Source organism: Schistocerca americana, chromosome 2, assembly GCF_021461395.2.
Source record: "Schistocerca americana isolate TAMUIC-IGC-003095 chromosome 2, iqSchAmer2.1, whole genome shotgun sequence".
Taxonomy (NCBI): Eukaryota; Metazoa; Arthropoda; class Insecta; order Orthoptera; family Acrididae; genus Schistocerca; species Schistocerca americana.
In genome coordinates, this window is record NC_060120.1 from 866644341 (window position 1) to 866664427 (window position 20087).

Genomic DNA, 20087 nt, shown 5'->3' on the forward strand with positions numbered 1-20087 from the left:
TTTTCAAGAAGGGTCATCGAGCAGATCCGCAAAACTATTAGACCTATATCTTTGACATCGATCTGTTGTAGAATTTTAGAACATGTTTTTTGCTCGTGTATTAGGTCATTTCTGGAAACCCTGAATCTACTCTGTAGGAAATAACATGGATTACGGAAACAGCGATTGTGTGAGACCCAACTCTCTTTATTTGTTCATGGGACCCAGAAAATATTAGATACAGGCTCCCAGGTAGATGCCATTTTCCTTGATTGCCGGAAGGCGTTCGATACAGTTCCGCACTGTCAACTGATAAACAAAGTAAGAGCCAACGGAATATCAGACCAGCTGTGTGGCTGGATTGAAGAGTTTTTAACAAACAGAACACAGCATGTTGTTCTCAATGGAGAGACGTCTACACACGTTAAAGTAACCTCTGGCGTGCCACAGGGGAGTGTTATGGGACCATTGCTTTTCACAGTATATATAAATGACCTAGTAGATAGTGTCGGAAGTTCCATGCAGCTTTTCGCGGATGATGCTGTAGTATACAGAGAAGTTGCAGCATTAGAAAATTGTAGCGAAATTCAGGAAGATCTGCAGCGGATAGGCACTTGGTGCAGGGAGTGGCAACTGACCCTTAACATAGACAAATGTAATGTATTGTGAATACATAGAAAGAAGGATCCTTTATTATATGATTATATGATAGTGGAACAAACAGTGGTAGCAGTTACTTCTGTAAAATATCTGTGCGTATGCACGCGGAACGATTTGAAGTGGAATGATCATAAAAAAATAGTTGTTGGCAAGGCGGGTGCCAGGTTGAAATTCATTGGGAGAGTCCTTAGAAAATGTAGTCCATCAACAAAGGAGGTGGCTTACAAAACACTCGCTCGACCTATACTTGAGTATTGCTCATCAGTGTGGGATCCGTACCAGATCGGTTTGACGGAGGAGATAGAGAAGATCCAAAGAAGAGTGGCGCATTTCATCACAGGGTTATTTGGTACGCGTGATAGCATTATGGAGATGTTTAGCAAACTCAAGTGGCAGACTCTGCAAGAGAGGCGCTATGCATCTCGGTATATTTGCTGTCCAGGTTCAGAGAGGGTGCGTTTCTGGATGAAGTATCAAATATATTGCTTCCCCCTACTTATACCTCTCGAGGAGATCACGAATGTAAAATCAGAGAGATTGGAGTATGCACGGAGGCTTTCTGGCAGTCGTTCTTCCCGCGAACCATACACGACTGGAACTGGAAAGGGATGTAATGACAATGGTACGTAAAGTGCCCTCCACCACACATGGTTGGGTGGCTTGCGGAGTATAAATGTAGATGCAGATGTACTATATCATCATTACAAAACTCTCATCTTCCTCATAACCACCCCTTTTATCCAACTGTTGCACCCTGTGATTTGGTTACTGCTGTTGCTGTTACTTATTATTACTGTATGAGTTCCAGATCTGTGAGTAATAATTTCATGTCACCCCAATTGCTATCCTATCCATTTCTAAAATTAAGCATTCATTCCAAATTTTTTATTGCAAAATATCCTTGCATGAACGAAACATTATTTATTTTGAATGCTAGCAAAACTTGTATATTCATCATCTTACTATACTTTCCTGTAGTACCTTCAATTATAACTTGAGTTATTGAGAATTCAACAAATTTTTTTCACCCTTTATCCTATCCCTTAATTTTCCTGATATTCCACTTATAGGACTTCTAGTGCCAATCAGGCGATTCCCTTTCCAATTATCTGTTTGCCCACAAATATATGGGCTCCCTTGCACATCATTTTCACTTTAATCTCACCTTCATCTAATGAATCCTTTTTTATCTCTTTAAATTCCAGTACTCCCCTTCTTCAGTTAACTCCCCGTCTCCTAATGGTTGTAAAGACCCCAAAGGTACATCAATGTCTGTTAACTTATTATTTATTTTAGATTTTATTCCCGTCTGAATGTAAATCCTGAGAAACCTCTTTCAGAACACTTTCTATTTCGGTACAATTTTCTACGTCACTAGAGTACTCCCTTGTTACCTTCAGTATTTTATCAATAATGAGTTCATTTTGCCTTTTTTTTGGGAGGGTCATCTGTCTTCCGACTAATTTGATGTGGCACTGCTACAAATTTTTCTCCTGTGCTAACCTCTCCATCTCAGAGTAGCACTTACAGCCTCTGTCCTCAGTTATTTGCTGGATGTATTCCAATATCTGTCTTCGTCTACAGTTTCTGTCCTCTACCACTCCCTTACTACCAAGTATTTGTCTCATAACATACATTTACAGATCATCTGATCTGCTGTACAGGAGACACGTCAGTTTTAGCCTTATGGTATGCATAATTACGTATTCCATGTTCAGTACATCTCTACCCTTGAGTTTATTGTAAATTTTCATTTCCATGTACTGGGGCGTCTGTTGGTAGAGTTTTAGGGGATGCAGTGGAAGCATGACATTTTCTTTGTGTCTAGTGTTGTACATATGTTTGAAATGGATTTCTTCAGTTAGCTCAGGGTTACTATGTAAAAAGATGATAATTTCAGATATGTACAATGCAGGAATAGGTAATATTTTTAGGTCCTTGAACAAGGGGTGACAGGATATACTTGGAGGGGCAGCACACATTTTTCTAACAGTTCTTTTTTGAAGTAGCAGTGTTCATGACATGTAGCTTGAATTTCCCCAAAAAATTAATTCCTGGTGTCTTAACAGATGTCCTACCATCCTGTCCCTCCTCCTGGTAAGTCTTTTCCACATATTCCTTTTCTTTTTGATTCTGTGCAGAACCTCTTTGTTCCTTACCTTATCAGTCCACCCAATTTTCAACATTTGTCTGCAGCACCACATCTCAAATGCTTCACTTCTCTTCTGTTCTGGTTTTCCCACAGTCCATGTTTCACTACCATACATTGCTGTGCTCTAAACATACATTCAGAGAAATTTCTTCATCAAATTGAGGCCTGTGTTTGATAATAGTAGACTTCCCATGACCGGGAATGCCCTTTTTGCCAGTTCTAGTCTGCTTTTGACATCCTCCTTGCTTCCTTCGTCATAGGTTATTTTGTTGCCTAGGTAACAGAATTCCTTAACTTGATCTGCTTTGTGTCCATCAGTACAGATGTTAAGCTTTTTGCTGTTATCATTTCTGCTACTTTTCATTACTTTTGTCTTTCTCCAATTTAGCATCAGCCCATATTCTGTACTCATTAGACTATTCATTCCATTCAGAAGATCATGTAATTCTTCTTCACTTTCACTGATGACAGCAATGTCATCAGCAAATCATATCATTGATATCCTTTCACCTTGAGTTTTAATTCCACTCATGAACCTCTCTTTTATTTCCATCATTGCTTCTTTGATGTACAGATTGAACAGTAGGGACAAAAGACTACACCTTTCTTAACCTGAGCACTTGGTTCTTGGTCGTCCAATCTTATTATTCCCTCTTGGCTCTTGTACATATTGTATATTGCCTATATCTCCCTATAGCTTACCCCAATCTTTTTGAGAATTTTGAACGCCTTGCACCATTTTACATTGTCGAACACTTTTTCCAGGTCAACAAATCCTATGAACGTGTTTTGATTTTTCTTTAGTCTTTCTTCCATTATCAACCACAACGTCAGAATTGACTCTCTGGTGCCTCCAATTTACCTAAAGCTAAACTGATCATCATCTAACACATCCTCAATTTTCTTTTCCTTTCTTCTGTATATTATTGTTGACAGCAACTTGGATGCATGAGCTGTTAAGCTAATTGTCCAATTATTCTCACACTTGTCAGGTCTTGCTGTCTTTTGAATTGCGTGGATGATGTTTCTCCAAAAGTCAGATGGTGTGTCACCAGATTCATACATTTTACACACCAACGTGAATAGTCGTTTTGTTGCCACCTCCCCAAATGATTTTAGAAATGCTGATAGAATGTTATCTATCCCTTCTGCCTTATTTGTCTTAAGTCCTCCAAAGCTCTCTCAAATTCTGATTCTAATACTGGATCCACTAGCCCTTCTAAACCGACTCCTGTTTCTTCTTCTATCACCTCAGACAAACCTTCCCCCTTATAGAGGCCTTGAATGTACTCTTTCTACCTATCTGCTTTCTCCTCTGCATTTAACAGTTAATTCCCATTGCACTCTTAATATTACCAGCCTTGCTTTTAATTTCACTGAAGGTTGTTTTGGCTTTCCTATATGCTGAGTCAGTCCTTCTGACAATCATTTCTTTTTTGATTTTTTCACATTTTTCATGCAGCCATTTCATCTTAGCTTCCCTTCACTTTCTGTTTGTTTCATTCCTCAGCAACTTGTATTTCTGTGTTACTGAATTTCCCTGAACATTTTTGTACTTCCTTCTTTCATCAATAAGCTGAAGTATTTCCTCTGTTACACATGGTTTCTTCACAGTTACCTTCTTTGTTCTTATTTTTTCTTTACAACTTCTGTGATTGCCCTAAGACATCCATTCCTCTTCAATTGTATTGCCTACTGAGCTATTTCTTATTGTTGTATCTATAGTCTTAGAGAACTTCAAGCGGATCTCATGATTCCTCAGTACTTCTGTGTCCCACTTCTTTGTGTATTGATTCTTCCAGACTAATATCTTAAATTTCAGCCTACTCTTCATCACTACTACATTGTGATCTGAGTCTACATCTGCCCCTGAGTATGCCTTACACTCTACTATCTGATGTCAGAATCTCTGTCTGACCATGATGCAATCTAACTGAAATCTCCCTGTATCACCTGGCCTTTTCCAAGTGTGATTCTTGAACAGAGTATTCACTATTACTAGCTGAAATTTATTACAGAACTCAATTAGTCTTACTCCTCTCGCATTCCTTGCCCCAAGCCTGTATTCTCCTGTAACCTTTTCTTCTACTCCTTCTCCTACATCTGCATTCCAATCCTCCATGACTATTAGATTTTCATCTCCCTTTATGTACTGTATTATTCTTTCAATATATACTTTTTCTATCTCTTCGTCTTCAGCTTGTGACGTCAGCATGTATACCTGAACTATCATTGTCGATTTAGTTTTTTCTGTTGATTTTCATAAAAATGACCCTATCACTGAACTGTTCACATTAACACACTCTCTGCCCTCCCTTCCTATTCATAATGAATCCTACTGCCATTATACCATTTTCTGCTGCTGATGGTACTACCCTATACTCATCTGACCAGAAATCATTGTCTTCTTTCTGTTTCACTTCACTGACCCCTACTATATCTAACTCGAGCCTCTGCATTTACCTTTTCAGATTTTCTAGCTTCCCTACCACGTTCAAGTTTCTGACAGTCCTCAGCTCAACTTGTAAAATGTTTTCTCATGGTCACCTCCCCCTTGGCAGTCCCCCTCCCTCCCCCCTCCAGAGATCCTTGCCTTTTTACACCATCACAAAAAGTGAACAATATTTCAGTGATGTCAAGAGGTATGAGCTGATTGTCATGTACTTTTCTAACACTGTCCTGTCCTTCACTACCACCAACTACTGCATTCCCTGTACCACTTTTGACCACTTCTTCCTCCTCCTTTTCTAAATAAATCACCCCATCTCATTCTTCACAAAGTAAACATCTTCCCATTCATTATCAGTATCCTCAATATTAACACTGCTGTCCATAACACAACTATTTGTCTGTATTTCTTCATTATCCTTAGCACAAGTATCACTAATAATTTCACCTGCATTGTTAAGAAGATTGATGCAGTGTTTCTTTGGACATTCTTAACAACAAAGGCACTGCAATATTGTACTTATCTGTGATTTTCAATTAAAAATAGCCTCCCATTTATGAGAATTAAAATACAGGTTGTGATGCATGAATGATGACATATGGAAGTTAGTGTCTGGCTATGAATCATGCGTGGATAGCCAAAGCAGTTAAGGTGACTGCTCGGCGTAAAGCAGGAAATCCAGTTTCGAGTCTCAGTCTGGCACAAATTTTCGTCAACGTCATTCCCTTATAAAGGTAATGGTTGTTTGTACTTACAACAGTGAATAAATTTCCTGACTCTTAATGTTCTCCTCACAACTACTGCCTATTCTGTTTTCATCTACCTCCTGCCCTCCTGCCCCCCCCCCCCCCCTTTCAAGTACATGACTGTATCCACAAAATACGTTGTTGTTTGGCATACATCAAATTTTAGTTCCAAAATTCAATATCTCTCCACAAAGTTTGGTTTTAGTCATTCCACAGATTTAATTCAAGTTTGTCACCCCCCTGCAGATACAGAGGTTAGAATAGGCCCGAGGTATTCCTGCCTGTCATAAGAGGTGACTAAAAGGAGTCTCAAATGTTTTGGTGTTTCTGTGATGGTCCCCTAGAGGGTTTGAGCTCCATTCTTCAAAATTTTTCCGAAGAGCAAGCCAATTGGGGAAGAGCGCCTTATGTGGTGCAACATGTCCCTCGTGAACTGCAACCTTTAGCATCTTTTTTCATTGTGGATCTGCTGTACTGCTCATTCTCCAGCCATTGGGTAAGGACCCCTTCCTGGGTGCATTTCCTCCAACTGTGTAGTGCTGTTTTCTGCACCGATGATGATAATGGATTTGTTTGCACCTGATATCCAGCAGGGTAGCCAGTCCGTTGTGGTGGGGTCACCATGTAACCTCTTTGTTGTAGTCCCCTGACTACACAGGAATTGCTCTACTGATGCCTGTGTCGTTAACTCCCCATGTATGCCAAGGATTAGATGCCTGTCTACCTGAAGCATCGAGAGCCCCAGCAATGGTCATCCCGTCAAGTGGCCCCTGCTGAGGCTGTGCGGTGCCTGTGGGGAGGGCCCCTGGGCAGTGTGGGTGGAATCAGGGCAGATGAACCACAATGAAGCAGTGGTCAAACAACAGCAGTCTCTAAGCATTCAAGGTCTCAATTCAATGCTGGGATGTATGACACCAACTCATTCCCGTCCCTGGCCACACAGTGGGAGGAATGCCAGGCTAGAGACAGAAGTGAACCTTATTCGCCCCAGTACCTAGTATGTATGCGAGCTTATTGGGAATCTTTTCTGTTGACAAAGTCTCAGTTTTTTGTGGATCATTTAGAGGATAAGTTTGGGGAGGTAGAGGGATTGTTCAAAATGCAATATGGGTCAGTCCCAATTAAAACAGCTTTTCTGCTCAGTTACGGGCTTTACTCGCCTGTGACAAGCTGGGGGATGTATTTCCATCACACCTCATAATAGCTTAAATATGGTCCAGGGTATCATACTCCACAGGGATCTTCTTTTGCAGTCTGAGGACGAGTTGCGCTCCAACTTAGAGCAAAGAGGTGTTCATTTCATCTGGTACATCCATAGGGGTCTGAAGGATAATTGGATTGCCACCAGTGCCTTCATCTTGGCCTTTGAGGGAAACACATTCCCTGAGAAGGTCAAGGTGACAGTATACGAATGCAATGTAAAGCCACATATCCCTCCCCTGATGCGGTACTGGAAGTTTGGGCATATGTCTTCCTGCTGTACTTCCAGCATCACACGTTGAGATTGTGGATGTCCATCACATCCCAATAATCCATGTGTCCCGCATCCCATCTGTGTCAACCATGAAGAGCACTATTCCCCTTTCTTGCTGGACTGTAGGATTCTCCAAAAAGAAAGGAAAATCATGGAATACAAGGCCCTGGACTGACTGACCTACACAGAGGCCAAGCGGAAATTTGAAAGGCTAAACCCTCTCCACATGACATTGTCTTATGCCGCAGTCATGACAGTTACAATCCCATCAGTTCTGCCATTTATAATTGGCCCTCAGGGCCACAAAATTACACCTGCCCCTTGATGGTGGGAGGCACTCCTATCCCTATTGCTCCTGTGACACCTACTTTGGGAGCAATGCCCCCCCCCCCCAACCATTGGAAGGACATCAGTCCCCACTTCTCAGCCAGTGAAGCATCAGTCTTCTTCAGCTCCTCTCGCAAGGGAGGGGTTGCTTGTATCACTCCCTTCCATGGTTCCTACCAGTGGGAAAGAGGATGCCCACCAGTGGCTGAAGAATCCACAGGCAGTTGGTCACAGGGCTTCAAGATCCTCCTCAGCCCCTGAGACTGAGTCAGTGAAGTCCTCCAAGCAAGAGAAACCCAAGGAGCAGTGAGAGATATCCAAATGAAAAAGACTGCCAAGAAAAAAGAAATTGCCATGGTCCCCACACCACTGCTACCTACAAGCTCCACACCTGAGGATGAGGTGGAGATTGTGGCCTCTCCCAAGGACCAAGATCTCACCAGACCCTCAGACACAATGGACATCGATTGCACAGATTCTCAATCGGTGGCAGCAGCTGACCCTGAGATGTAAGCTGCCTCCTTGGTCCCTTCACGCCTTCCCAGCCTCCAGACATCATCATCTCCTAGTGGAATTGTGGCAATTTTTTCCACCACGTGGCTGCACTATGACAAATGTTAAGCTTTACACCTTCTTTCTGCATTGCCATCCAGGAAACCTGGTTCCCGGCAATGCAGACCCTTGCCCTTCATGGGTATAGGGGATATTACAAAAGCTGTAGTGAGTAAAATAGAATGGAGTATGCATTTATGTCCTGAATTTTGTATATAGCAAACCTTTGCCCCTTCAAACTCCTCTTGGAGCTGTGGCTGTCAGAATAAAGACAATGCTGAAAGTAACCATCTGCAATGTATATCTTCCTCCAGATGGTTAAGTGCCCTGAACATATTGGCTGCACTATTAATCAGCTCCCCAAACTTTTCCTACTTTTGGAGATTTTTAATGCCCATAACCCCTTGTGGACAGGCACCATGCTTACTGGCTGAGATAGAGATACTGAGAATTTCCTGTTTCAATTCGACCTCTGCCTCTTAAATACTGGGCCCCACATACATTTCAGTGTGGCTCTTGGTACTTACGTGGCCAATGATTTATCACTTTGCAGCCCAGGATTTCTCCCATCTGTCCACTGGAGAGCCGACGATGACTTGTGTGGTAATGACCACTTCCCCATCTTCCTGTCACTCCCCCAGCATCATTTCCCTGGACAAATATCCAGATGGACGTTAAACAAGGCAGACTGGGAAGCTTTCATCTCTGTCATCACCACTGAATCTCCCACACATGGTAACATCAATGTGGTGATTGAGAGAGTAACCACAATGATTGTTTCTGCTGCAGAAAATGTGATCCCTCATTCATCAGGATGCCTGTGGCAAAAGACAGTGCCACAGTGGTAGCTGGAAATCATGGAGGCCATTAAAGAGCTTAGACAGGCTCTACAGTGACATAATTGGCACCCATCAATGCAGCACCTAACAGCTTTTAAATGGCTCCATGCCTGAGTTCACCAGCTCATAAAAAGATGCAAACAGGAGTGTTGGGAGAGGTATGTCCCCACCACTGTGTCACATAGGTCACCTCTGCAAGTATGGATGAATATCAGACGAGTCTTTGGGTACTAGACTCCAACAGGTGTCCCTGGCATATCCAGCAATGGAGCATTATCTATTGACACAAACGCAACTGCCGAGCGCTTTGCTGAGCACTATGTTTGGGCGTCTGCATCAAAGAATTATCCACCGCCTTTTGTACCCTCATACAGCAGATGGAAGGGAAACTCCTCTTGTTCATTACATGCCACAGTGAACCATGTAACACTCCATGTATTGAGTGAGAGCTTGTCCATGCCCTTGCACAATGCCCCAACACAGCTCCTGGGCCAAGTCACACCCATGCTCAGTTGATTAAACATATCTTGTCAGACTACCAGTGACGTCTCCTCACCTCCTTCAACTACATCTGGAGCGATGGCATATTCCTGTCACAGTGGCAAGAGAGCACGATTATTCCAGTGCTCAAACCTGGTAAAAACCTGCTTGATGTGGATAGCTGTCGGACCAATGTTCTTTGTAAGCTGCTAGAACGTATGGTGAGTCGGTGGTTGTGTTGGCTCCTGGAGTCATGGAGGCTATTGGCTCCATGCCAAGGTGGTTTCTGCCAGGGTCGCTGTATAACTGATAACCTAGTGTCCCTCGAGTCTGACATTCAAACAGCCTTTTTCAGACGCCAACATCTGGTAGCCACCTTTTTTGATTTTAGAAAAGCCTATGGCACAACCTGGCAGCACCACATCCTCGCATTACATGAGTGGAGTCTCTGGGGCCCGCTCCTGCGACTTCCTGTTGCCCTATACTTTCCATGTCCATGTTGGTGCCTCTTGTACCTCCCCCCATATCCAGGAGAATGGGGTCCTGCAGGGCTCAGTACTAAGTGTCTCTTTATTTTTAGTGGCCATTAACAGCCCAGCAGCAGCTGTGGGGCTGTCCATCTCACCGTCTGTCTATGCAGATGATTTTTGCATTTCCTATTGCTCCTCCAGTACTGGTGTTGCTGAGCAGCACCTACAGGGAGTCATTTAAAAGGCGCAGTCATGGGCTCCAACACACAGCTACCAGTTATCAACCATGAAGTCGGGCGTCATGCACTTCCTTGGCTTCATATCATTCATCCAGAACCAGAACTTTATCTTGATGGCGAGCCACTCACTGTAGTGGAGACATATCAATTCTTAGGACTGGTTTTTGATGCCTGATTGACTTGGCTTCCTCATCTTTGTCAGCTTAAGTGGAAGTGCTGGCGGCACCTTAATGCCCTCCACTGCCTGAGCAACACCAATTGGGGTGCAGATCACTCTACACTGCTGTGGCTCTACAGAGCCCTTGTTCAGCCCTGCCTTGACTATGGGAGTCCGGTTTAGGGTTTGGTGGTGCTCTCAGCATTGTGGTTGTTGGACCCAGTGCACCACTGTGGGGTTCAACTAGCAATGGGAGCTTCTAGGACAAGTCCAGTGATTAGCCTACGGGTGAAACCTGGGGTTCCTTCATTGCAGATCAGGCACTGACAACTGCTTGCCAACTATGCTGCGTGCATTCATAGCCCTCCTGAGCATCCAAATTACTGTCTCCTTTCCCCAATCACAGCAGTTCATCTCTCACATTGGCAGCCCAGGTCAGGGATTATGATTGCTGTTCACATCCAATCTCTTCTGTCTGAACTAGAGTACTTTCCTTTACCACCTCTCTTCTGGGTCCATTCACATACACCTCCATGGTGTATACCTAGACCGCTTTGGACCCAGCACAGAGAATTGGATCCTGTGACTTTTCAGTCAATGTCACAAAACATGTAAGATCCCCAAGATGTGGAGGAAGGCAAGGATAGTGGCACTCTTGAAACCCAGGAAGGCATCTGATTCACCAAAGAACTATCACTCAATATCTCTCCTGCGTCATCTTCACAAACTGTATGAGAGACTTATTTTAAATCATATGACAGACTCTATTGAGACGAAACTTATTCCTCAACAAGCTGGTTTTAGGCCTAGAAAATCACGTACTAGCCAAATTCTGTGCTTAACAGAACACATAGAGGAAAGATACAAAAATAAAAATATAACAGGGCTAACCCTGGTCGACCTTATCTCTGCATATAATACAATTAACCACAGGCTGCTGCTTCAGAAGCTCTATGATGAACTAAGAGACCATCAATTTGTTAAGATTATCGAGTCCCTATAACAAAATAGACAATTTTATGTGGCCCTCAATTGGAAAAAGAGCAGATGGAGAAACCAGAAAAATGGTCTGGCTCAAGGAAGTGTTTTGGCACCCTCTCTGTTTAATCTGTACACCAATGACCAACCAATGCCTAAGCATACAAAACATTTTCTCTATGTGGATTACCTGGCAATTACAGAACAAGGGAGGACCTTTGAGGATGTAGAACAGAAGCTGGAGAAAGCTCTCAAAAAAATGTCAGAATATTGTAAAAACAACTTTCTTAAGCCAAGCCCGTCCAAAACACAAGTCACTGCCTTCCACCTCTGATCCTGGCATCATCATCAATATTAGTGTTCTGCCAATAGTCAGGTATTCACGTGGTAGTTCTCCAGGCTGTCCTGTCTTCTGCCATCCTCTTCAGGTCCGCATAATTTTCTCTTCTCTTTATGTCATCTGTCATCTTGTATCTCCTTCTTCCTCTCAGTCTTCTCCCACAAACCAGCCCTTCCAAAGCATCTGCTAGCAAGCACTTCCTTCTCAATGAATGTCCCACCCAGTTCTTTTTCCTTTCTCTTATAACCTTCAGCAGACATCTTCTCTCACCAACCCTTTCCAATACTCTTTCATTACTCACTCTTTCCATCCAGCTTATCCTCTCCATTCTCCTCCACATCCACATATCAAATGCTTCTAACCTTTTTGTCATCCTCTCATCTCAGTGATATCCAGATCCTGGAAAGCTAACTGTAAATTTAACATCTCTTGGAATAATATCGCACTGGAGCAGACTGACAAATCAACTTACCTGGATGTGGTGCTCGATAGATCTCTGACATACAGGTACTAGTGCAAAAAGACGCGGCAAAAGGTAACTGCCAGAAATAATATTCTGCGGAAACTAGCTAATAGCAAATGGGGTGCTAAACCTTCCATATTAAGAACCACCACACAAGCCTTATGCTTCTCTACAGCCTAACATGCCTACCCAGTATGGTCCAGATCAACCCATGCAAAGAGTGACAAGAAGCACAAAAAGATTGCAGTTCAGACTACCTTGGAGAAATGGATCACTAGGGAAGACTCATCTCGTCCAACTAGAAGAAACATCAGGCAGCCTCCTCATCTGAATGATTTTTTACTGCCAAAAGCAGTAGCTACAAATTGCACAAACAAGAAACATTTAAACTGAAGGTAGGTGGTACCGTAGATTTCCCCACAAATTCCGTAATAAAGATCTTTCACCAAAATTTTCAGTCCCTAAGCAATAAAGTTGAAGAACTAAATATTTTATTAATGCATGAACTAGAGGATACTTCCATAATGTGTCTTTCAGAACACTGGCTTGACAAGAACTTAATTAAATCTGTCTGCCTACACAATTTCACTCTGGCTGAGTACTATGGGTAGACCTCGTGGTCACTATGGAGGTGTAGCCATATATGTAAAAGATAAAATAGAGGTTACTAAAATAGATAATGTCACCTCCCTAAGCTGTGAAAATGACTTTGAGATAACAGTGATAAAAATTCCAAAATTAGGTTTGATAATAGCTACAGTGTATCGCTCTCCAACGGGAAAGTTTGAGGTATTTTTAGAAAAAATGGAAATTTTCTTAAATAAGCTGCATAAAACAAGGTGTGATGTAGTATGTGGTGACCTTAACATAGATTTTCTTAGTAACTGTAAACAGAAAACCGCCCTTGGCAATCCCATTAAAACACATAACCTTACAGCCACAGTTAAAGTTGCAATGACAATAACGCCAACCAAATACTAACAAAGAGATAGAGGGGCTGGCCAGTACTTACCTCAGCTCAGTACAGCCGATAGATACACAAAAAACAGAACCGAAAATTTACATTCCTAGCTTTCGGAACAAATGTTCCTTCATCAGGAAGGAGAGAGGGGAAAGAAAGGGAAGAAGGGAAAGTGGATTCAGTTACTCACAACCCAGGTTATGAAGCAACAGGGAAAGGAAAACAGGGAGGGTAGCAAGGATGGAGGCATGGTTGTCAGGGGGAAGCCAAAGATATTCTACTGTAAGTACTGTGCCAGCTTCAAACCAAAGAGAATGCATACAGAAGTAAAGAGGTATACAGTATAAAGATAAACACAACTATGTAGGATGAAAAGATGCGTGAATGGCTACAGATGAAAGGGAAAGAGGAGAAGACTGAAGAGTAAATGGGAGTGAGGTTGTTTAACATAGGTTCAGTCCAGGGGGATGGCGGGATGAAAGGATGTGTTGGAGTGCAAGTTCCCATCTCCGCAGTTCAGAGGGACTGGTGTTGGGTGGGAGAAGCCAAATGGCACATACGGTGTAGCAGGTTCCTAGGTCCCTAGAATTATGCTGGAGGGCGTGCTCTGCTACTGGGTATTGGACATCTCCTAGGCGGACAGTTCGTCTGTGTCCGTTCATGCGCTCAGCCAGTTTAGTTGTTGTCATACCGGTGTAAAAGGCTGTGCAGTGCAGGCATGTCAGCTGATAAATGACATGTGTAGTTTCACACATGGCCCTGCCTTGAATTGTGTATGTTTTACCAGTAGCGGGGCTGGAGTAGGTGGTTGTGGGGGGATGCATGGGGCAGGTTTTGCAGTGGGGTCGGTTACAGAGGTAGGAACCACTGGGTAGAGAAGGTAGTCTGGAAATATTGTAGGGTTTAACAAGGATGTTACCGAGGTTAGGGGGGTGACGAAAGGCAACTCTGGGTTGTGTGGGGAGAATTTTGTGAAGGGATGATCTCATTTCAGGGGTTGACTTGAGAAAGTCATATCCCTGGCGGAGTAATTTGTTGATGTATTCAAGGCCAGGATAATATTGGGTGACAAGGGGGATGCTTCTGTGTGGTCTGGGGGTAGGAACATTGTTGTTGGACGGGGAGGAATGTATTGCTCAGGAGATCTGTTTGTGGACAAGGTCTGCAGGATAGTTGCGGGAGAGGAAAGCACTGGTCAGGTTACTGGTGTAATTGTTGAGGGATTCATCACTGGAGCAGATACATTTGCCACGAATACCTAGGCTGTAGGGAAGGCAATGTTTGGTTTGGAATGGATGGCAGCTATCAAAGTGAAGGTACTGTTGTTTGTTTGTGGGTTTGATATCGACAGAGGTGTGGATGTGAGCTTCAACAAGATGAAGGTCAACATCCAGGAAGGTGGCTAGGGGTTTTGGAGAAGGACCAGTCCCAATTCAGTTCTAAACCTCTCATCCAGATATCTCTCTCCTCCAGAGACATCTGTTCTATCAAAAGGCTTAACCTTTAGCCCCACGCCTAAATTCAACCACACTGCCCTGGTAAAGATCTCCTCTCATTCACCCGGAACCTCAACTGGAAATATCACTTCACTACCCAAACACAGCCCCCAAATACTAGACCCCGTGTTGAACCCTGTCTAGAACAGTTCCGACCGCCTTCTCAAAGGGATCCTCCTCCCCTTCCACAAAACCATCCCTTGCAGACATTTCAGGAATTCCTCACATCCGGTGTTGCCTCCCAGTCCTTCTTGAAGAACATCCCGACAACCCCCAACATCACCCCAGCTGAATCCCGTGCCATTAAAGAGCTGAAAACAGACCACTCTATTGTCATCCCCCCGGCGGATAAAGGCTCCACAGCTGTGGTACTTGACCGTGTGGAGTATGTGGCAGAAGGACTGCATCAACTCTCCGACACCTAAACCTACAAAGCTGTTACCCAGGATCCCATTCCCTCCATCCAGACTGAACAGCAGAAAATCCTAAAAATCCAAGGTCCCTCACAAGGCCTCACAACGGCTTCCATAGACTTACTCACTCCACCTGAGCCCCGTACTCCTACCTTCTACCTATTAATCAAAATACACAAAGAGAACCATCCTGGCCGAACCATTGTAGCAGGCTTCAAAGCCTCAACAGAACGTATCTCAGCTCTGGTAGACCAACACCTCCAACCTATCACCAGCACACTCCCATCCTACATCAAAGACACAAACCACTTCCTAGAACGCCTCAAATCCATTCCCACTCCTCTCCCACCTGAAACCTTTCTTGTCACCATAGATGCTACATCCCTTTATACAAACATCCCACCTACCCATGGTCTCTCTGCCCTTGAGCACTACTTCTCCCAGCGCCCACCCGAAGATCTTCCAAAAACCTCGTTCCTCAACACACTTACCAACTTCATCCTAACCCATAATTACTTCACTTTTGAAGGCCAGACCTACAAACAAATCTGGGGAACAGCCATGGGAACCAGGATGGCTCCGTCCTATGCTAAACTCTTCATGGGCTGCATGGAGGAGGCTTTCCTGAAGACCCAACAGCTGCTTCCCCTGGCCTGGTGCAGGTTTATAGATGACATCTTTGTGGTCTGGACTCATGGTGAAGAAACACTCCTTAATTTCCTCCATAACCTCAACTCCTTTTCGAATCTGAATTTCACCTGGTCCTTCTCCAAAACCCAAGCCACCTTCCTGGATGTTGACCTTCATCTTGTTGAAGCTCACATCCACACCTCTGTCCATATCAAACCCACAAACAAACAACAGTACCTTCAATTTGATAGCTGCCATCCATTGCACATCAAATGTTCCCTTCCCTACAGCCTAGGTATTCGTGGCAAACGTATGTGCTCCAGTGATGAATCCCTCAACAAATACACCAATAACCTGACCAGTGCTTTCCTCTCCCACAACTATCCTACAGACCTTGTCCACAAATATTCCTCCCCGTCCAACAACAATGTTCCTACCCCCAGACCACACAGAAGCATCCCCCTTGTCACCCAATATTATCCTGGCCTTGAATACATCAACAAATTACTCCGCCAGGGATATGACTTTCTCAAGTCAACCCCTGAAATGAGATCATCCCTTCACAAAATTCTCCCCACACAACCCAGAGTTGCCTTTCGTCACCCCCCTAACCTCGGTAACATCCTTGTTAAACCCTACAATATTTCCAGACTACCTTCTCTACCCAGTGGTTCCTACCTCTGTAACCGACCCCACTGCAAAACCTGCCCCATGCATCCCCCCACAACCACCTACTCCAGCCCCGCTACTGGTAAAACATACACAATTCAAGGCAGGGCCATGTGTGAAACTACACATGTCATTTATCAGCTGACATGCCTGCACTGCACAGCCTTTTACACCGGTATGACAACAACTAAACTGGCTGAGCGCATGAACGGACACAGACGAACTGTCCGCCTAGGAGATGTCCAATACCCAGTAGCAGAGCACGCCCTCCAGCATAATTCTAGGGACCTAGGAACCTGCTACACCGTATGTGCCATTTGGCTTCTCCCACCCAACACCAGTCCCTCTGAACTGCGGAGATGGGAACTTGCACTCCAACACATCCTTTCATCCCGCCATCCCCCTGGACTGAACCTATGTTAAACAACCTCACTCCCATTTACTCTTCAGTCTTCTCCTCTTTCCCTTTCATCTGTAGCCATTCACGCATCTTTTCATCCTACATAGTTGTGTTTATCTTTATACTGTATACCTCTTTACTTCTGTATGCATTCTCTTTGGTTTGAAGCTGGCACAGTACTTACAGTAGAATATCTTTGGCTTCCCCCTGACAACCATGCCTCCATCCTTGCTACCCTCCCTGTTTTCCTTTCCCTGTTGCTTCATAACCTGGGTTGTGAGTAACTGAATCCACTTTCCCTTCTTCCCTTTCTTTCCCCTCTCTCCTTCCTGATGAAGGAACATTTGTTCCGAAAGCTAGGAATGTAAATTTTCGGTTCTGTTTTTTGTGTATCTATCGGCTGTACTGAGCTGAGGTAAGTACTGGCCAGCCCCTCTATCTCTTTGTTAGTATTTGGTTGGCGTTATTGTCATTGCAACTTTAACTGTGGCTGTAAGGTTATGTGTTTTAATGGGATTGCCAAGGGCGGTTTTCTGTTTACATTTACTGAGAAAATCTATGTTAAAGTCACCACATACTACAACATAACACCTTGTTTTATGCAGCTTATTTAAGAAAATTTCCATTTTTTCTAAAAATACCTCAAACTTTCCCGTTGGAGAGCGGTACACTGTAGCTATTATCAAACCTAATTTTGGAATTTTTATCACTGTTATCTCAAAGTCTTTTTCACAACTTAGGGAGGTGACATTATCTATTTTAGTAACCTCTATTTTATCTTTTACATATATGGCTACACCTCCATAGTGACCACGAGGTCTACAATAGTACTCAGCCAGAGTGAAATTGTGTAGGCAGACAGATTTAATTAAGTTCTCGTCAAGCCAGTGTTCTGAAAGACACATTATGGAAATATCCTCTAGTTCATGCATTAATAAAATTAAAATGACCACTTTAACTCACTATTGCATACTGAAGACTGGTCTGATGTCTATGAAAAGAAAAATCTGAATTTGAAATTCAATATTTTTCTAGAAAAAATGGTAATGCATTTTGATACAGCCTTCCCTCAAAAAATGGTAAATATAAGAGAGAAGACAAGAGGAAAGGGTTGGATTACTAAGGGAATCAGAACTTCTTGCCAGAAAAAAAGGGAGCTCCACAGAACCTGCAAAGAAATAATGCCACTGAGGAAATGCATACTCACTATAAAATATACACTAAATTAAACAGGCAAAAAGAATGTACAATAATTACTACATAAATAATTCTACAAATAAAGTGAAAGCTATGTGGGACATCATTAAAAAAGAAACTGGCGAAAATAAGAGAACTGAGGAGAACACTGTCTTGATACACAACAATAAAAAGATTTTACAGCCTAGAGAAACAGCAAACATATTCAACAAATACTTCACTGGGATAGCTGAAAATTTAATAAAAACTAATTTTAGTTCAACTCAGCATCAAGTGGTAAACAAGTGCAACAGTAATAAATTTTCAATGTTTGTGGACCGAGTAAGCAGGGAGGAGACACTGAAGGCTGTCAGAGATCTAAAAACAACATACTCAGCAGGAATTGATGGTATACCGAACAGAATCCTAAAACTCTGTATGCAAAATATAATTGACCCCCTTACTCACTTATGCAACTGTTCCCTAGAGTCAGGCATCTTTCCAGATCAACTAAAAACATCAAAAGTCATCCCTATTTTCAAAGCTGGTGACAAAGATGAAGTAATAAACTATCGTCCCATTACATTAACATCCTGTTTCTCAAAAGTAATGGAAAGAATTATGTGTAGTAAGTTGTTAAAGTTTATAAACAAAAATAGTGTGCTGTCTAATACTCAACATGGCTTTAGAAGCAAGAAATCAACAGAGACAGCAATCTATGAATGCATATCTGCTGTATTAAAAACGATAGGTGAAAACAACAAACAACAGGTATATTTTTGGACCTAACCAAAGCCTTTGATATGATAAACCACAAAACCCTACTGAAGAAGCTAGAGCACTATGGAATTAGGGGGTTGGCAAATGATTGGATTCGTTCATTTCTCAGCGACTGTAAACAAAAAGTATCCATCAGACATATAGACGACAAAGCACGAATAATCACAGAATATGTATCATCAGAAAGCCCAATCACTTACAAGGTACCGCAAGGGTCGGTAATGGGACCCCTACTTTTCTTGTTATATATCAATGATTTCGATATACATATTGATTCCCACAAAGTAATACTGTTTGCTCATGACACAACAATACTGGTAAAAGTAGCAAAAAATGAAGATATACAAGAAGAAGTAAACACAGTTACAAAACATGTAAGTAATTGGACAGCAGAAAATCAGTTGATAATAAACTACAACAAAACAGTAGCCTTAAATTTCCATAACCACCAAAACACCACATTGATATATCCAGAAATAAAAATCAATCATCACCCTATTGCAAATGATGAGGCTACAAAATTTCTCAGCATCTGGATAAAAAGAGACTTAAAATGGGACAAACGCATAGAACAAATTAATGCCAAGCTGAGCACGGGCTGTTATCTTCTTAGGGTTCTCAAACGATGCATAAATGAACAGGCACTATTGTGTGCCTATTGTGAGTACTTCAATGCCCATCTCAAGTATGGACTCATATTCTGGGGAAATTCCCCAGCAGCTCAAGGGACTTTCAGAATACAAAAAAGAGCCATTACGATTATGACAGGGAGTGGTGCTTGACAGTCCTGCAAACCAATATTTAAAGCACTGAATATTCTACCTCTACTGTGTATGTTTATTATTGACACACTAATGAACGTAAAAAAGTATACGATTGGAAATGATGATAATACTTTAAAAAACAAAGATATACATGATTATAATACTCAAATAAAATATAACATGCATGTACCCCAGCCAGTACCAGTTTGTATCATAAAGGTACATGCTATCTGGGTATTAAACTCTATAATAGACTATCAAATAGTATAAAATGCTTACAAAATATTAGTGCTTTTGAAAGATCTGTCAGAGAATATCTAAAGTACCACTGTTTCTACTCAGTAAAGGAATACTTGGACCAGAATAACTGTTAAGAACTAAAGCTGCTGTAATTTGTAACATTGTATCATTGTAAGAACTACAACTATTGAAATTGGTAGCATGTTGAAAAATGATGATTTAAATATGTATCATTTTGATACATCATACCCCC